Source organism: Chiloscyllium plagiosum, chromosome 22, assembly GCF_004010195.1.
Source record: "Chiloscyllium plagiosum isolate BGI_BamShark_2017 chromosome 22, ASM401019v2, whole genome shotgun sequence".
In the NCBI taxonomy this organism is placed as follows: Eukaryota; Metazoa; Chordata; class Chondrichthyes; order Orectolobiformes; family Hemiscylliidae; genus Chiloscyllium; species Chiloscyllium plagiosum.
Window position 1 is genome coordinate 46,050,667 of NC_057731.1, and position 18,803 is coordinate 46,069,469.

The following is an 18,803-nucleotide window of genomic DNA, read 5'->3' on the forward strand; positions in this document are numbered from 1 at the left end:
TCTTCGGTCCAACTTGTCCATGCTGACCAGATAGCCTAAATTAACCTAGTTCCATTTGCCAGCATTTGATCAACATCCCTCTAAACCTTTTCTATTCATGTACCCATCCAATGCCTTTTAAATGTAAATGCTGTTGTAAAAATGATACAATCCATTATTAAAGTAGAAATAATATGATTTCAGAAAGGCTCAATGCAATCAAACAGAGTCAACATGGTTTTATTAAAGGGAAATTGTTTTACAAATTTGATAAAATCTTTGAAGAAATAACAAGCAGGGTTGATAAAGGGGAACTAGTTGTTGTAGTGTATTTGGATTTCCAGAAAACATTTGATAAGATGCTATGTATTGCACAAGGAGCTGACAATATTTGGGGTAATGTATTAAAATGTGTTGAGGATTGGTTACCAGACAGAAGATTAAAAAGTCAAGATTAATGGGTCTTTTTCAGGTTTTAAAGATGTAACTAGTGGAGTGCCACAAGGATGAGTCCTAGGTCTCAATTATTTACCATATATATTAATGTCTTGGAGGAGGGGCAAAATGTAGTTATCCAAATTTGTAAACAATACAAAAATAGGTACGATGAGGACATAAGGAATCTTCAAGGTGATATAGATAAGTTGAGTGAGTGGGCAAAAGCTTGGTGGATGGACAGTTATAGAGTTGTACAGCATGGAAACAGACCCTTCAGTCCAACTTGTCCATGCCGACCAGATATCCTAAATTAATCAGGTCCAATTTGTCAGCATTTGCCCTGTATCCCTCTAAATCTTCCCTATTCACATACCTATCCAGATGCCTTTTAAATGTTGTAATTGTACCAGCCTCCAACATTTCCTCTGGCAGCTCATTCCATACACGCACCATGTTGTCCCTCACCCTTTTAACTCCTTCCCTTTCACCTTAAAGCTATGTCTTCTAGTTTTGGACTCTCAACCCTGGGAAAAAGACCTTGGCTATTAACGCTATCCATGCCCCTCAAGATGTTATAAACCTCTATGAGGTCACCTTTCAGCCTCCAACATGCCAGGGAAAACAGCCACAGCCTATTCAGCCTCTCCCTATAGCTTCAACCCTATAATGTAGGAAAGTGGGAGATCACGCATTCTATTGGAAGATTGAAAAGCAAATCATGATTTAAATGGAGAGAGACTCCAAAAAAGTGCAGTGCAGAAGGATCTGAGTGATCTTGTGTATCAACCATAAAACATAAACATGCAGCTGCAGCAAATAATTAAAAAGGCAAACAGAATTTTGGCCTTTATTTTGGAGTTGGAGTTTAAAAACAAAGGAGTCTTGTGACTATTCTACAGGGTGAAGCTGCACCAGGAGTAATGTTTGTAGTTTTGGTTCCTATGTTTAAAAACAGATATTCTAGCATTGAAGACTGTTTAAACAAGATTCACTCGGCTGACTCCGACAATGAAGGAACTTATCTTGACTTGTCAAGAGTGATTAAGCTGGTTAGGCCTTTATTCATCAGAGTTTAGAAGTATGAAGGTACTCTTATTGAAACAGATAGGAAACAGAAACTGAGGGGGCAAAACAGAGTGGATGTTGAAAAGATGTTTCCACCAGTGGGGGAAACTTGAATTTGGGGTCATAGTTACAAAACAAGGAATTTGTTCTCCCAGAAAGGTAGCAATTGTCTAGAATTCTTGACCCAGAGAGTAGTGGAGTCTAGATCACTGAAAATATTTAAAGAGAAGGTCTACAGTTCTTTTTTAAACATTAGTGAGTTGACAGCTGTGCTGAGCTGGCCCAAAAGAGTTGCAGCTTGGGGCAGATCAACCATGATCTTGTTGAATGGCAGGACAGACCTGAAGGGTCGAATCGCCCACTGCTGATTTTCTTTCCTATGTTCTTACTCCTCATTTGCCATCCTGACTTGGAAATATATTGCTGTTCCTTCAGTGTCACTAGGTCAAAATCCTGGAATTACCTCCCTAACAGCACTGTGGGTTTACTTATAGCAAATGGATGGCAATGGTTCAGGAATGCAACTCACCATCACCTTCGCAAGGGCAACTAAAATGGGCAATAAATTCTGGTCCAGCCAGTGAAGCCCACATCTCATGAATGAATACAAATAATATCCTCTGCCTAATTAAATACTCTGTGGGGAGGTGTCATTGACCTTTAGGTACTGAAACCAGCATTCTGTGAGATTTTAGTCTATCACCAACTTGCCAGCAATGATTCAGTATGTAGTACGTTTGCTTCTGATTTGAAAAGCTTTGAGCTCAATTCCTGCTCCCGAGCAGCTAATCTGATACTCAGTTCATTATCTTCGCACAAACTTTGAACTCAGTTCATTATCGAGCATGCACTGCATTGTCCAAGGTTCTATCAAATGCCTGCTATAGACCTGAGGTATATTTCAAAGAAGGGCGTGACATTTTACTCGATGCCCTGGCGTCAACATTCCTCCTTCAACCAACATCATTAAAGCACATTCATTAACACGTTTTTTTTTGTTGAGGGTGCTGGCTGTGCAAGTACTTAATTGATTGTAAAGAATTTTGGAATGTCCTGAGGATGTGTGAGATGCTATAGAAATGCAAGTTCTTAATTTTCTATTGCCTCAGTTGAGCTATGGTGTAAGTAGGTTTTTCACAGTGTGAGTCAATGCCTGTAAAACTGATCAGTGTTTCCAAAGCAGGAGATTAAACAGTCCCTATTAATTATAGCCTCCATGATCATACAGATGCACCTGTAACACTGTCACATTATTAGGAAGTGACATTCCAAACCACAACTTCCCTGTCCCTTTTTACACTCCACTAGACAAACAGAGTTTAAAGGCTGCAATAAAACACACTCTGTTTATCTAAATAAAAGCAAAATACTTGGAGGCTGAATATCTAAAATAAAAGCAGAAAGTGCTGGAAAATGCTCCTCCAACATTCTCTGTTTTTAACACTCTATTTGTCACCTGGGCACGTCACTTCCTAAAAACTATTCCTTCAAAAGTAAACAGATAGGGGATTACTACCATCTGTGTGAAATACCAGAGAGGGTTATAGTCACAGGAAAAAATATTAAGTGCATTCTACAGCCAATTCTCTCCAATGTACTTGTAATCCACTGACCCTGATTTCCTTATTTATATCCATTTGCAGATTGTTCAGGTAAAAGTTTAAAAACAATGTTCTGTGCACATGATCACCTCACTGTAACATTGGCCACAAACACACAGCCAGAATTTAAGCATTCAAACAAACTTTTAGAGGCAATTATGTCGATCAGAGCTGTGTAAATGATTGGCAGAGGTGGAGCAGAATTTATCATAAAACAATTCCATTTATTCTGCAGACATGTTGTTGGTATTGGGTTCTGTGGACAAAGGGTAACGATACTCTTTCCTTGCCTTTCAGCCTCATCTCACCGACTCATCATACAGTGACACGAGGGCAGAATGGCCTTCCAACATGTCGCAGCCCCATGGTGGGACCATTGTACAATAGGGGGTGTAGTGGTAATGTCACTAGCTGAGTAATCCAGAGCCTCAGGCTGAGGTCACAGGTTTAAATCCCACCACCACTGCTGCTAAAATTTAAATTTGATAACTAAATCTGGAGTACAAAGCTAGTCTCTGTAACAATGACAAATTGTTTTAAAAACACATCTGGTCCACTTTAGTGAAGGAAATCTGCATCGTTACCTGGTCTGGCCATCATGTGACTGTAGACTCTAAAATACTGCAGAAAGCCATTCTGTTCAATTAGGAATGGGCAACAGATGCTTGCCTTGTCAGTAATGTTTTCAGGAGATCTGGTGCTGCAGTGTCCCTGCCTCGTACTTAGAGCAATGGGTTCGGGTCCCCACTCTCGGACTTGATGGTCAAGTAAAGTACATTTCAAAGTCAAACAGATTGGGGATCGATTTGTAAATCCTTCCAGTCCACATAAATGTCAGAGTAGGAGATACTACAAGCAGTAATGTCATTGCGCTAGTAATCCTGATGAAGGGCTTTTGCCTGAAACGTTGATTCTCTCCTGCTCCTCGGATGCAGCCTGACCTGCTGTGCTTTTCCAGCACCACACTCGATGACTAGTAATCCAGATCCCCAGGCTAATGTTTGGAAACATGGGTTTGAATCCCACCATGGCAGATGGTAAAACTTTAATTCAGACAAAAATCTGGAATACAAAGCTAGCTTAATGATGACTGTGTAGCCATTGTTGATTGTTGTAAAAACCCATTTAGTTCACTAATGCCCTTTAGAGAAGAAATCTACCATCCTTACCCGGTCTGGCCTACATGTGACTCCAGATCAATGGTGATGTGTTCGACTCTTAACTGCTCTTTGGATAATCAGGGATGGGCAATAAATTAATTAAATAAAAGAACATGGGAATTTCTTGTGAGACTGCAGGCTACAGTTTAAAGTTTAAGTGTACATTATTGTTACTGAAATATTGTGATGTTAGCTCCTCACAGGAACTGTCCTTTATACCATGATGGAGTTTACCATGTGCATGAAGCCAACCTTTTCAGTTTCTTGTACAATAAAAGTTCACCTTAGCGCAGTGACTGGAATTCCCTGAGTGACTGTCTCTCACACACACACCGTTTCCATGGCAATGGCTGACACATGTCAGGACTTTGTCTGGACAGTCCCCCATCTCCTGGCCCGCCCCTTCCCCGCTCCTATTATGGCGAGGACCCCGGCGTCTGCGTGTTGGCGTCATGACGCAAGTGGTTTGCCACAATGTATCCAAGCGGCGGGGAATGTATCTGAAAGGGAGCTGTCTCGAGCTCGGCTGCTGCTGTACAGGTGAGGCTGGACAGGACAGGTAAGGCAATGCTGGAGTCGGGACTGGACTGGACAGGGCAAGTAAGTCCAAGCCGGGCTGGACAGGACAGGTAAGGCTGGAGCCCAGGCTGGGCTGGACAGGTCAAGTAAGACTGGAGCCTGGACAGGACAGAACAGGTCAGAGAAGACTGGATTGGACATGACAGGGCAGGTAAGCTGGTGCCTGGGCTGGGCTGGATAGGAGAGGATAGGACAGGACAGGACAGGACAAGGCAAGTAAGTCCAAGCTGGGCTGGACAAGACAAGACAGGACAGGTAAGGCTGGAGCTTGGACTGGACAGAACAGGTCAGAGAAGACTGGGCAGGACAGGATAGGAAAGGCTGGAGCCTGCGCTGGGCTGGGCAGGGCAGAACAGGACAGGTGGGGTTAGAGCATGGGCTAGGTAGACAGGACCAGTGGAGCTGGAGTCCAGGCTGGGAGGGACAGGACAGGTCAGGCTGGGAGGGACAGGTCAGGCTGGGAGGGACAGGTCAGGCTGGGAGGGATAGGACAGGTACAATGAGAACCTGTGTTGACCAGATGGACCTGGAGCCTGGGCTGGACAGGACAGGACAGATGAAGCAGGAGCATGGACTGGGACAAGGCAGGGCAAGTGAGGTTAAACCCTGGGCTGGTCAGGATATGTGAGGCTGAGGGCACACATTCCCAACAGGGTACCTCTATCTCTGCAGTCACCAATAGGGAGTGTGGAATCCCAGTGCTTCAATGGGTGGTATGGTAGCTCGGTAGTTTGCACTGCTGCCGCACAGCACTAGGGACCCAGGTTTGACTTCAGCCTTTGGCAACTGTCTGTGTGGAATTTGCACATTCTCCCTGTGTCTGTGTGGGTTTCCTCCAGGTGCTCTTGTTTCCTCCCACAGTCCAAAGGTGTGCAGGTATGGTGAATTGGTCATGCTAAAATGCCCATAGTGTTCAGGGATATGTAGGCTAGGTGCATTAGTCAGGGGTGAATGTAGAGTAATAGGTGTAAGGGAATGGGCTGTGTGGGATACTCTTTGGAGGGTTGGTATGGACTTGTTCTAATTCTAAATGAGTCCCTATCTCTTCCCCAGCCCCCCAGTTGAGTTTTTTTTTAACCCCCCCCCCCCCCCCCCATGGTCTACTTACTGTGTGTGTGTTTTGGTCTTACTCACCCTGCCCCAGTAGCAAGTGTCCTACCCATAAAATTGTTAGTGTGAATAAATTATTCTTTGTGCTTTGGTTATGTATCTATTTTGCTGACTGTGGAACTTAAGGAGTCAAGTAGCACTGTGATTTTGTTGACTTTAGTTATGTAAGTACTCTTTTTGGAGGGAAGGTGAGTCTGCCTCTGGTGTACTGTTGAAATCCTTTTTATAGACACCTGGGATTTCCCCTCCCGAGTGTGTGTGTGTGGAAGGTAATTGGGAGTTTGGGAACTGGGTTCTATCTTTTTACTCCTCCCTGAAGTGGAAATGTGTTGCTGGAAAAGCGCAGCAGGTCAGGCAGCATCTAGGGAACAGGAGAATCGACGTTTCGGGCATTAGCCCTTCTTCAGGAATGGTGATGAAGAAGGGCTAATGCCCGAAACGTCGATTCTCCTGTTCCCTACATGCTGCCTGACCTGCTGCGCTTTTCCAGCAACACATTTCCATCTCTGATCTCCAACATCTGCAGACCTCACTTTCTCCTCCCTGAAGTGCCAAGGTGACATGGAGCTGTCTTTCTGATGTTCCTGTCTCTGTATTACTGAACACCCAATGCATTCAAGTGGCTTGTATGTTGTGCCCAAGCCCTAGGCTCGGGACAATAGTGATGCCCTTAGTGTTTCAATAATCCATTGGACTCCTGGGTGGACAGTGGGGTCAGAAACCTACAAGAAGTTGGTGTCTTGATTTAAGAGCCTATAAGTAGAGGTGGGTCTGAGAATCTGTAGCAAGAAAAACTTTGATTCTTGGTGCCAACTGTGTGACAGCTAAATATTGTGTGCTGCAGCAATAATTAACTGAGAAGACAGGGAACGAACACAGGGATTTTAATTTCACTGAGAGATTTTGAAAATTACTCCCTCCCCAGAAAGAAGAACTCTTGGGATAGAGAATTAGATTAGATTACTTAGTGTGGAAACAGGCCCTTCGGCCCAACAAGTCCACACCGACCCGCCGAAGCGCAACCCACCCATACCCCTACATTTACCCCTTACCTAACACTACGGGCAATTTAGCATGGCCAATTCACCTGACCTGCACATCTTTGGACTGTGGGAGGAAACCGGAGCACCCGGAGAAAACCCACGCAGACACGGGGAGAACGTGCAAACTCCACACAGTCAGTCGCCTGAGGCGGGAATTGAACCCGGGTCTCTGACGCTGCGAGGCAGCAGTGCTAACCACTGTACCACCGTGCCGCCCACTAATGTCACCAGGAAATTCTGATCTGCAAGCTTGGAATTCCTGAACAGTCAGCAAGTTGCCTAATGTATGCATGTCCTGTTGCAGGGACAGTTTCTGGGTTTTAACACTGAGTGGAGTCGCAAGACCCTACTGGGTGGGTAAACCTCTCTGCAGTGGTCCGTTGCTTCAGAAGTTCATCAACGCAGGTTGTCACTTTACTGGAAAATACTTCCCTTTTAAAATTTCAACTTTTCAACTTTTTTTTTGTCCCAAAACTGCTGTTCCTTCCTGATAGCTTCCCCACTCATCTCTATTTTAGAGTACTTGGCCAATCCTCTGTGTGAGCCTGGATGTAGGTGGGCTATTCAATAACAAAGGGCATCACAGTCATATCAGGACCCATTGCCTCTGATATTAGTGCATCTCCACCGCGCTAGTGATCATTGAATATCATGCAGGATCAGGAGACCCACAGATTTCAATTAACTTCCATCAGCCTTTGTCCAGCAACAGCCCACACCAGCAAGGCCAGCCTGCTCCAAACTGGGTCAGGTGTATGTGCTGACCACGATGAGAGCTAAATATCCTGCACGTTTGGTCAACCTATCCAGTATCTCACCAAGTCATTGTTGTCATATTCTGTTTTCTAACGCTCTGTCAAAACATCCTGGGATATTTAATCTGTCAAAAGCACTATGTATCTGTAAGTTCTTGTTGAGTTTGACTGTATACAATTCCAGACACTAAATGTGGCATTGAAGCCAAGGGTGGAATGCAGAGCAAATTAGAAACAAACGCTAAACCAATACATGCTCCACCCTGTCCCCATGCCACAAGCAAGTGTCTTCTAAAATGTAAAATGAGTTGTTTCAAGCAGTTCTGCAAACTGACAGACTCTTCCTAATATGTGTTTTCTCTGCCCCAAACATAATTGTGGATCATTTCAAAATATTTTAATTGCAGTGTTTCTCTCACATGCTGGTTGCAGTGCTGAGAGTGGCCTTTTTTTAGAACCAACATCCAACACTCACAGGGCAGATACAGCACAGAGCTAGGTGTAGAGTAAAGTTCACTCTACACTGTTTACATCAAGCACCCAGGACATGAGAAATAGCACCTTACATTTTATATAGCACCTTCACTGTAATAATGTCCCAAGGGGCTTCACAGTACCAAAATAAAACTGTATTTGATACTGAGCCGCATTATGACAATTGGCCGAGGTCAGCATTAAAGGAAGGGAGAGGTGGAGCTGAAATTTCAAACCTAGTGTCTGCCGATGGTTGAATGAATTAAAATATAGTGACCATGAGTTCAGAGCTAGGGAGTATACCCTGAGGATGTGGGCGTGGATGGGATTTCTTTTGATTAATTCGTAAAATGTGAACATTCAGTATTTATTGCCCACTTCAAAATAGGAAATAGGAACAGGAGTAGGCCATTCAGCCCTTTGAGCCTGCTCTGCTGTTCAGTATGCACATGGCTGATCCTCTATCTCAGTACTATATACCTGTTTTCTCTCAACACCCCTTGATGGCTTTAATATTTTGTGATGGTGAGATGCCTTCTTGAACCACTGCCATCTGTGTGGTTTTGGGGGGGTGGGGGTGGGGTTACACCACAGTGTTGTTAGAGAAGGCCTTTCAGGATTTTGATCCAGTGACTGTGAAAAGACGATAAACTATTTTCAGGTCAGGGTGGTGAGTGGCTTGGAAAGAAACTTGCAGGAGATTATTTTCCTGTGTATCTGCATTTGTCATTTTTAGATGTTTGATGTTGTGGATGTGGAAGGTACTATTTAAAGAGCCTTGTGGGTGAATGTCTGCACCTTGTAAATGGTATGCACTGCTGCTTGTGTGTGTGTTCCTTCACATTCCTGACTTGTGCCATGTAGATGGTGAACGGGCTTTGGCGAGTCAGGGGGTGAGTTACGCACTGCAGGATTCCTAGCATTTGACCTGTTCTTATAACCACAGTAATTAAATGACGAATACAGTACCATGTCTGGTCACTGGTAATCCCAGGATATTGATGATGGGGGAGTTCAGTGTTGGTAATCTGATTGTAAAGTGGTAACTGTTAGATTCTCCTTTTAGCGATAGTGATTGCTGCATTTTTCGCATGACAGTTACTTTCTACTCATCACTGAAAGCCTGGTTTAGACATAGACTGCTTCAGTATCTGAGGAGTCACAAATGGTACTGAGCATTACACAGTCATCAATGAGTGTTCCCATTTCTGATCTTTGGGAAGCACGTTGATGTAACAGCTGAAGGTCTTTGGGAAAAATAGGTAAGGGTGGCGGCATAGAGTGATGTGAAAACTAGGAGATGGATTTTAGGATGAACAAGCGATTTTAGGACAGGAATTATTGGAGTAATGTGAAGGCAGGATTTGGTTTCCAGGTTAAGATTGAGTTTTGGATGTGCTGAAGTTTCAGACGGTGGAAACTGCAAGGTCGGTCAGAGTGCTTTGAAACTGTCAGGTTGGGAGAACCAAGACGTGGACGAGAGTTTTAACAGCCGACGAATTGAGACAGGGTGAAGTTGGGCGATGTTACATTTAGGTGCACTTAGGTGACCTGTGTAATGTCACCACACTGGAAGCTCCTCTCAGGGTCTGATACTCCCCTGGACAATGTTTCTCATATATACTGGATTGGTTTTAAATGTTTCTAGTTCCCTGTCGAGGGGTACCGTGGCCTGAATGGTATGATTGCTGCTGTAAGACCATGGCTTTCACACTGTTTCTGTCCAACAGTGAGTGTTATGTTCCATTTGTTTCCAGTGCTGAGGTCTGAGAAACGTTTTAATCAAAGAGTCTGCCAAAAACATTTTTGTAAAATGTTTGTGTCATATTGCTGGGAATATTCCACCCTGTATTGGGAAGAATGAAGCAAGCTATCAATCATATTCCTGGAATGGTTGCAAATAAAACATGCCAGGGACATGCCTATTCCTGCCGGTACTGTAGCCGAGTGTTGTACAGTGCCGGACCGGTCCCCACTGGAACTGTAGCCGAGTGTTGTACAGTGCCGGACTGGTCCCCGCCAGTACTGTCGCCCAGTGGTGTACGGTGCCGGGCCGGTTCCCGCCGGTACTGTAGCCCAGTGGTGTACGGTTGCGGACCGGTCCCTGCCGGTACTGTAGCCTAGTGGTGTACGGTGCTGGGCCGGTCCCTGCCAGTACTGTAGCCCAGTGGTGTACGGTTGCGGACCAGTCCCCGCCGGTACTGTAGCCCAGTGGTGTACGGTTGCACACCAGTCCCCGCCGGTACTGTAGCCCAGTGGTGTACGGTTGCGGACCGGCCCCCGCCGGTACTGTAGCCCAGTGGTGTACGGTTGCGGACCGGTCCCTGTCGGTACTGTAGCCCAGTGGTGTACGGTTGCGGACCGGTCCCTGCCGGTACTGTAGCCCAATGATGTACGGTTGCGGACCAGTCCCTGTCGGTACTGTAGCCCAGTGGTATACGGTTGTGGACTGGGTCCCCGCCGGTACTGTAGCCCAGTGGTGTACGGTTTTAGATTAGATTAGATTACTTACAGGGTGGAAACAGGCCCTTCGGCCCAACAAGTCCTCACTGACCCGCCGAAGCGCAACCCACCCATACCCCTACTCCTACATTTACCCCTTTAACCTAACACTACGGGCAATTTAGCGTGGCCAATTCACCTGACCCTGCACATCTTTGGACTGTGGGAGGAAACCGGAGCACCCGGAGGAAACCCACGCAGACACGGGGAGAACGTGCAAACTCCACACAGTCAGTCGCCTGAGTCGGGAATTGAACCCGGGTCTCTGGCGCTGTGAGGCAGCAGTGCTAACCACTGTGCCACCGTGCCGCCCACTGCCACCGTGCCGCCCACTGGTTGCGGACCAGTCCCTGCTGGTACTGTAGCCCAGTGGTGTACGGTTGCGGACGGGTCCCTGCCGGTACTGTCGCCCAGTGGTGTATGGTGCCAGACCGGTCCCTGCCGGTACTGTCGCCCAGTGGTGTATGGTGCCAGACCGGTCCCTGCCGGTCCTGTAGCCCTGTGGTGTATGGTGCCAGACTGGTCCCTGCCGGTACTGTAGCCCAGTGGTGTACGGTTGCGGGCCAGTCCCCGCCGGTACTGTAGCCCAGTGGTATACAGTGCCGGAATAGTCCCCGTCGGTACTGTAGCCCAGTGGTGTACGGTTGCGGACCAGTCCCTATCGGTATTGTAGCCCAGTGGTGTATGGTTGCGGACCGGTCCCCGCCGGTACGGTTGCGGGCCAGTACTGTCGCCCAGTGGTGTACGGTTGCGGACCGGTCCCTGCCTGTGCTGTAGCCCATGCTGTACAGTGCCGGACCAGTCCCTGTCGGTCCTGTAGCCCAGTGTTGTATGGTGCCGGACCGGTCCCTGCCGGTTCTGTAGCCCTGTGGTGTATGGTGCCGGACCGGTCCCTGCCGGTCCTGTAGCCCTGTGGTGTATGGTGCCGGACCGTTCCCTGCCGGTCCTGTAGCCCAGTGGTGTATGGGGCCGGACCGGTCCCTGCCGATACTGTAGCCACAAGTCAGGGCTGTATCTCCAGCACTGTACTGCTGTGCTGGAAGTGCTATCTTTCTGGCGTGATGTTAACTGCAGCCTCATGTGGATGACAGTGAAACCTCCCGTGGCACTATTTTATGGAAATACCGACAATTTCTCCCCTCTGTCCTAGTAAATATTTATCTGCAATGAACCTGAATAAAACAGATTGATTAGCTGCTCATTACCACTCTGTTGTGGAATGTTTTGATCTATATGTGAATTAGCTTTTACATATCATACATTATAATGATCTATAAACTCAAACGCATGTCATTTTGGTGGCTCAGTAGTTAGCGCTGCTGCCTCACAGCACCAGGGACACTGGTTTAGTTCCAGCGACTGTTGGGGTGGAGTTTGTACGTTCTTCCCGTGTCTGCATAGGTTTCCTCCGGGTGCTCTGGTTTCCTCCCACAGTCCAAAGATGTACAGGTTAGATGAATTGGCCATGCTAAATTGCCCATAGTGTTCAGGGAGGTGTAGGCTAGGTCCATTAGTCAAGGGTAAATATCGGGTAGGGGCATGGAACTGGGTGGGTTACTGTTCGGAGGGGCGGTGTTTTCACACTGTTGGAATTCAAAAATAAAACTGTGGGACATCTGGTGATCATGACAGGTGCTACTTAAAGGCAGTATGTTTGTGCTTTTGCAGTACCTTACCCCAGTATGATTCTACTCGAAGTATTCCCCAGGCCTAAACAAAGTTTAGGATAGACTCTATTTACAATAAGTGGTGTTTTGAAAGTTGTGTTGGATGTGATGTTTGAGCGCTGTCTCTATCTCTCAGCTCCACCTTGCAGTATAGCACTCTTGCAGCAATGGTATTATGTCTGTGCTGTAGCTCACCATCTGTAAAGTGTAAGTGAGATGGCCGATGGACCAGAGCCAAACCAGCAGAGCTATCGTTATCCACTGTGAATAACACTTCATAGGAACAGGAGGAGACTCTTCAGTCCCGAAGAAACTCTAATGTCACGTTGGGGTGAGCACTGCTCTTACCTCTGTGGTTTTCAGACACCAATGCTAGAATTATTGTCTAGAATTAGATTTTATTGTCAAATTTATTCTTATACTTGAGTAGGATTCAACACTAGATCAACCTGCCAACTCTGTCTTCAGCCAACGATGGCAACAAGTGTTTGACAACAGAAACTTCAATCTATTGTCATCACCCAACTCCTGCCCTGCAGCAAGACCTGGACTGTGTATCTGTGACACGTGAGAGCGCGAGAGAACTTCCATCAGCTACACACTCTCTGGATACAACGGATGGACTGACAAAAACTGGTGTCTTCTTAAAGCTAGAACACAAAATCAAACCAAGAGTAGACCATTTGGCCCTTTTTGAGTCTGCTTGGCTGTTCAGTATAATCATAGCTAATCACCCAACCCAGTATGGCTGGACTCACTTTCTCCCCATATCTTTTCATTCTCTTCAGTCCTAAGAACTCTATCTACTTTTGTCTTGAAAGCCTTCAATGTTTTAGCCTCCATTGCTTTCAACCAGGCTCACCAATGATTGAAGAAATTTATCCGAGTCCTAAAAGGCCTATCACTTATCCTTCTACTGCAGCATCTTATTCTGAACTCTCCAGTTGTTGAGAATATCCTTCTGCGATATTTTTGCTTTGAATTTGAAAGGTTTTTAAATAGGACTTCTGCTTTCCACTGCCCCAGTATTCATAGAGGGTGTAGTCCTAACCAATCCAATCTCTCTTCATATGTCATCCCATGAATCAATTTGGTAAACCTCCTTTTGCACTCTTTCCATAGCCAGGACATCCATCCATCAAGAAGAAGACCAAAACTGCACACAGTACTCTGGGTGTGGCCTCACCAATGCCCTGCACAGCTGCAATAAGACATTCCTGCTCCTGTACTGAAATCATCTCACTATGAAAGCCAACGTACCATCTACCTACTTCGCCACCTGCTGCACTTACAATCTTAACCGTTCATGCCGAGCTCCTGCGAAATGGGGCACAATAGACTAGACGGTGTCTGGAGTGCAATTCACTCCGGCCACTGGAGCAGCTGGTATAGGACTGGGACGGACAGAGTTTTAAAAATCACACAACACCATAGAGTCATAGAGATGTACAGCATGGAAACAGACCCTTCGGTCCAACCCAATCTAGTCCCACCTGCCAGCACCCGGCCCATATCCCTCCAAACCCTTCCTATTCATATACCCATCCAAATGCCTCGTAAACGTTGCAATTGTACCAGCCTCCACCACTTCCTCTGGCAGCTCATTCCATACCCGTACCACCCTCTGTGTGAAAAAGTTGCCTCTTAGATCTCTTTTATATCTTTTCCCCTCTCACCCTAAACCTATTCCCTCTAGTTCTAGACTCCCCGACCCCAGGGGAAAAAACTTTGTCTATTTATCCCTATTCATGCCCCTCATAATTTTGTAAACCTCTATAAGGTCACCCCTCAGCCTCTGACGCTCCAGGGAAAACAGCCCCAGCCTGTTCAGCCTTTCCCTATAGCTGAAATCCTCCAACCATGGCAGCATCCTTGTAAATTTTTTCTGAACCCTTTCAAGTTTCACAACATCTTTCTGACAGGAAGGAGACCAGAATTGCACACAATATTCCAACTGGAAGCACTAGCTTTCAGAGCACTGCTCGTTCATCAGGAGTGGAAGGGTCACCCTTGCCAAGACCCATTTTCTCAATTCTTAAATGGCCAGCATTCCAGGAGAGGATAAGAGGAACCTTTCAGAGAACTCTGAAGTTCCCTCTTAACATTGATGACTGAGAGGAACTTGTTACCAATCACTCAAAATGGTACAGAGTCGAGAGTGTGTTGCTGGAAAAGCACAACAGGTCAGGCAGCTTCCGAGAAGCAGGAGTATCAACATTTTGGGCATAAGCCCTTCGTCAGCAGGAATGAGGCTTGTGGGTGGGCTGAGAGATAAATGGGAGGGGGGGTGGGGTTTGGGGAAAGTGATAGGTGGATGAAGATGAGAGAGAAAGTGATGGGGGGCGGGGAATGATGGACAGGTCTGGACGGTGGTGCCAAGTTGGAGGGGAATGTGGGGGGAAGGAGAAATGAGGAAGCTGTTGAAATCCACATTATCTTGTGTGGTTGCACAGTCCCAAGGTGGAATATGAGGTGTTCCTCCTCTAGGCGTCAGGTGGTAATGGTTTGGCAGTCAAGGAGGCCCAGGACCTGCATGTCCTTGACTGAGTGGGAGGGGGAGTTGAACTGTTCAGCCACGGGGACGGTGGGGTTGGTTGGTGCGGGTGTCCCAGATATGTTCTCTGAAACGATCTGCAAGAAGGTGTCCTGTCTCCGCGATGTAGTGGAGACCACACTGGATTCAATGGATGCAGTAGATGACATCACTGCCCCCTCTGACCTATCACCTTCTCCCTCACCTTCATCCACCTATTGCTTTCTCAGCTACCTTTCCCCAACCCCCACCCCGTTCCATTTATCTCTCAGCCCTGACCAACAAACCTCATTCCTGCTGAAAGGCTTATGCCTGAAACATTGATTCTCCTGCTCCTCAGATGCTGCTTGACCTACTGTGCTTTTCTACACTCTCGCCTCTGATCTCCAGCATCTGCAATCTTCACTTTCTCCTACTCAAAATGGTACAGCTTGTCCATTAACCAGGATCTCATTAAATGGTGGAGCAGGATTAATAAACAGCCTATTTCTGACCCTATACCTTATGATTAAACTGCTGAGAGTCCCAATTTCTTTACAATGGGGTAGAGCAATGGCAGATAAAGAGAGAAAATAAATTCTATACCCCAATCGTAAATGTGTACTCAGTGACCTGTGGGTTGAGAATTCAACCTCATCTTGAATCAACCAATGACTATTCCCCAGACCTGCTCCAGGATTCAATTAGCTCCAGATGGAGAGATTTGTACCTTTTTTTTGTGTGACTAGTCAGTATTTATTGCTGTCCCTAGTTGCCCTTGAGAAAGTGATGATGAGTTGCCATCTTGAACCTTGTCGAACAAGTTGCTTCGAGATGCACCCTCCCTGCCCCAGGCCTGAATGAGCTTGCTGGGATTCTTAGACAAGTACCTCTTTATTCTGGTCTGCCCCCAACACAGAAAACAGTTGCTCTGTATTGACCCTATCGAATTGCTTTCTCATTCTCCGCAATTCATTAGACCACCCATCAAGCTGCTAGACTTGACAAACCAAATTTATACAATCTGTCACGAAACCTTTTAAACCCTGGCTTAATTCTGGTGATTCTGACCTGTCCATGTACCTAATCAGTATAGAACATCTCCTGTAGGGTCATGGTAGTGTCCCTATCTCTGAGCCTGGAAGCCCAGGTTCAAGTCCACCTACTCCAGAGTTACATCGTAACATGTTTGCGCAGGTTAATTTAAAAATAACTAGAATGTTTCCTTCCCGAGATATGTTGTACGAAACAACACTGAGCACAGGTGGGTTCTGACCGAGATCTCTGCAGAACTGATGCATTACTCTGTCTACTTTCAAGATCTTGACCCCAATGAAGTAAAGGCCAACATTTCTTTAATCTCGCGTATGGGTGAGATCCCAATCGTACACTGCATCCGTGCTTGTTACGAAAAGCACTAGAACAATGCAAACTCTCTTGGTCTCACTGCCAAAGCAGTTTGTTGGTGCTAAGGACTCAATCCACTGCACTGGGTGACTAGAATCGTTCTGATTGCCTAGGGTCCACATTGAGTGGGACAGGAGGGGAGGTGGTGGTGGTGTAGTGGTAATGTCAGTGGCCTAGAAACCCAGACCCCCAGGCTATTGTTCTGGGGTCATAGGTTCAAAGCACACAATGACAGATTGTCACGTTTGAATTTAGTCACACTCTGGAATTTAAAAACTAGTCTAAAGGCAATCATTTAATCACTGTAGTTTAGTGAACCAGGTGGGTGTTTATGACAATTTCCTTTAAGGAAGGAAATCTGCCATCCTTACCTAGTCTGGCCCAAGTGTGATGTGGTTGACGATTACCTGGAGAGCAGTTAACAAAGGATAGGCATTAAGGAATGGGCAATGATTGCTGGCCCACGTCCCAATAAGAGATTCCCTTACCCGGTAGAAATGTGGACCCCTGTGCTCTGGCAGGCATCAACTGGCAGGTATCCCTGAAAGATGGACCTTACACCCTTAGACCCTTCTTTCCCCCACCCACTAGGTAACACAATCATTTGTTGCCTGTTCCTAATTGCCCTTGACCTGAAAAGGCTTGCTGGGCCAATGCAGAGGATGGTTGCGAGTTGACCCAACACTGGATACTGCACAGTAGATGTAAGGACAGCAGGTTTCCTTCCCTAAAGGGCATTGATGGATTTTTACAAAGTTTGATGGTAGAATGAACAATGGGTTTTCTCTGCTTGTTGCTGGAATCTAATTGAGGCCTGTGGATTAGAGCAGACAAGATGTGGGCCTCTGTTTGCAATGTGTGATTGGGGAGTGCGGTGTCTGATCAGCCATGAACCTTCTGCATTGACCAGTGCAGGAGGGCTAATCGTGGGTCATTTTGAACCTCTCCCACTGTGGTTTTGGTCATTGTTGCTAGGTTACTAGTTGCTGGTTTTGACTCTTGGCAGAAGCAGGTAATTAAATAATGGAAACAGTCTCCTTGCGCGAAAGCAACAGCAATGATTTCTGCCGACTGGGTGCCTTCAGTGCTGGACTGTGGCCCAAAGGGAACTGAGTCAGCACGTTAGGCCGAGAGTTGCTCTCTGTACAAGCTGTCTGCTTTTGTACTGCAAATCCAGCATTCAACACCATAATTACACTGGGGCCCTGGTAGACACGTGAGCTGTCCCTGTGGCAGGGACTCAGAATGGGAAATGGAGTAGGAAAGAATTGCTGGAGATGGGTTTTCTACCTCCCTAACTCTTGCTGGGGACAGAATAGAGGAAGCTTTGCTCTGTGTCTAGCCCCATGCTGTCCCTATCCTGCGAGTGTTTGAGAGGGACAGTGTTGGGGCGGGAGCTTTACATTCAGTTCAAAAGTTGCGGGTGTTTTTAATCTGTGCTGTCCCTGCCCTTGGGTTGTTTGACTGGCATGTTGCACTGGGGGCTTTGGAATAGTGGGCGCTTATCTCTGTATCTAACCCTGTGCTGTCCCAGACCAGCAAGTGACAGTGTAGGTGGATCTTTGCTTTCAGATTAAAAGTGTAATAGGAGACATGTTTTGTATGAAACCCCACATTGTAGTTGCCCCTGAAGTGCTTGGGACCAATGCATTTAAAAGCAGAAAAATATTCAACATGCCAATGTTGGCAACTTTCCCTTCAGATGAATTCAAATATTTATCTAGCTGAGAAATATGGTTTTAATAACTGGGTTTGAAGGCTGCCATTCAGTCCTGGCTACATCAGAGAGAGCCGGGCATGAGGAGGGTTGTGGGTCAGAGGAGGTGATATTTATAAGACTCTCTTCCAGTGAAAATGACATTTATTGTTGAATCTAACTTGAGACTTCTGGGTAAGTGGAGCTGTCTTTTTCTGTTGGATTTCAATTTTAGCCAGGGGAGATGTATAATTTATTGGCTATTCTGGGAAACGTGTATAAAGTAAGTTGAGAGTTGCATGTGGGAAGACTGAGACTTTACAACAACAGCCTGCATCAGCATAGCAACTTATGCAATCGCGAGACCTCACCACGTGCTTTACAGGTACTTGAGTGTCTTTTGAGGCATTGTTATTTTGGTAATGCAGTAAACATATTCACTGGCTACCACCCAGCAAGCTCCTACAAACAGCAATGACGAGCGAATCTTTTTGAGGGCCGGATATTGACCAGGGTACCAGAGAGAGCTTGCCTCCTGTTCTAGTAGTGTTGTGGGATCTTCTACATTCACCAGGTCTATTTTGTTAAATGCAGAGAAGGCGGAGGGGGGGGGAACCTGATGAAGATGTATCAGATTATGAGGGCCCTGGACAGGGTGGATAGAAAGCAGCTGCTCCCCTTAGTTGAAGGGTCATTAATGAGAGGGCATAATTTTAAAGGGAAAGGCAAGAGGTTTAGAAGAGACTTGAGGAAAAATGTTTCATCTAGAGGGTGGCGTAAATCTGGTATGCAATGTTTTAGAGGCAGGAAACCTC

The 18,803-nt window shown here is 46.2% G+C and overlaps 1 protein-coding gene across 2 annotated transcripts in view; it reads left to right on the forward strand.

Moving 5' to 3' along the window:
• The first annotated feature begins 4,713 nt into the window (after positions 1 to 4,713).
• The window catches only part of LOC122561291 (dynamin binding protein), a 119,274-nt gene continuing 105,184 nt past the window's right edge, over positions 4,714 to 18,803 (forward strand). Inside the window, exon 1 of one of the 2 annotated variants that reach the window (XM_043712954.1) lies at positions 4,714 to 4,783. The gene's annotated coding sequence lies outside the window, so the exon portion shown is untranslated. Of the gene's footprint in view, positions 4,803 to 18,803 lie in introns of both variants that reach the window. The other variant, XM_043712955.1, reaches the window with a different exon arrangement.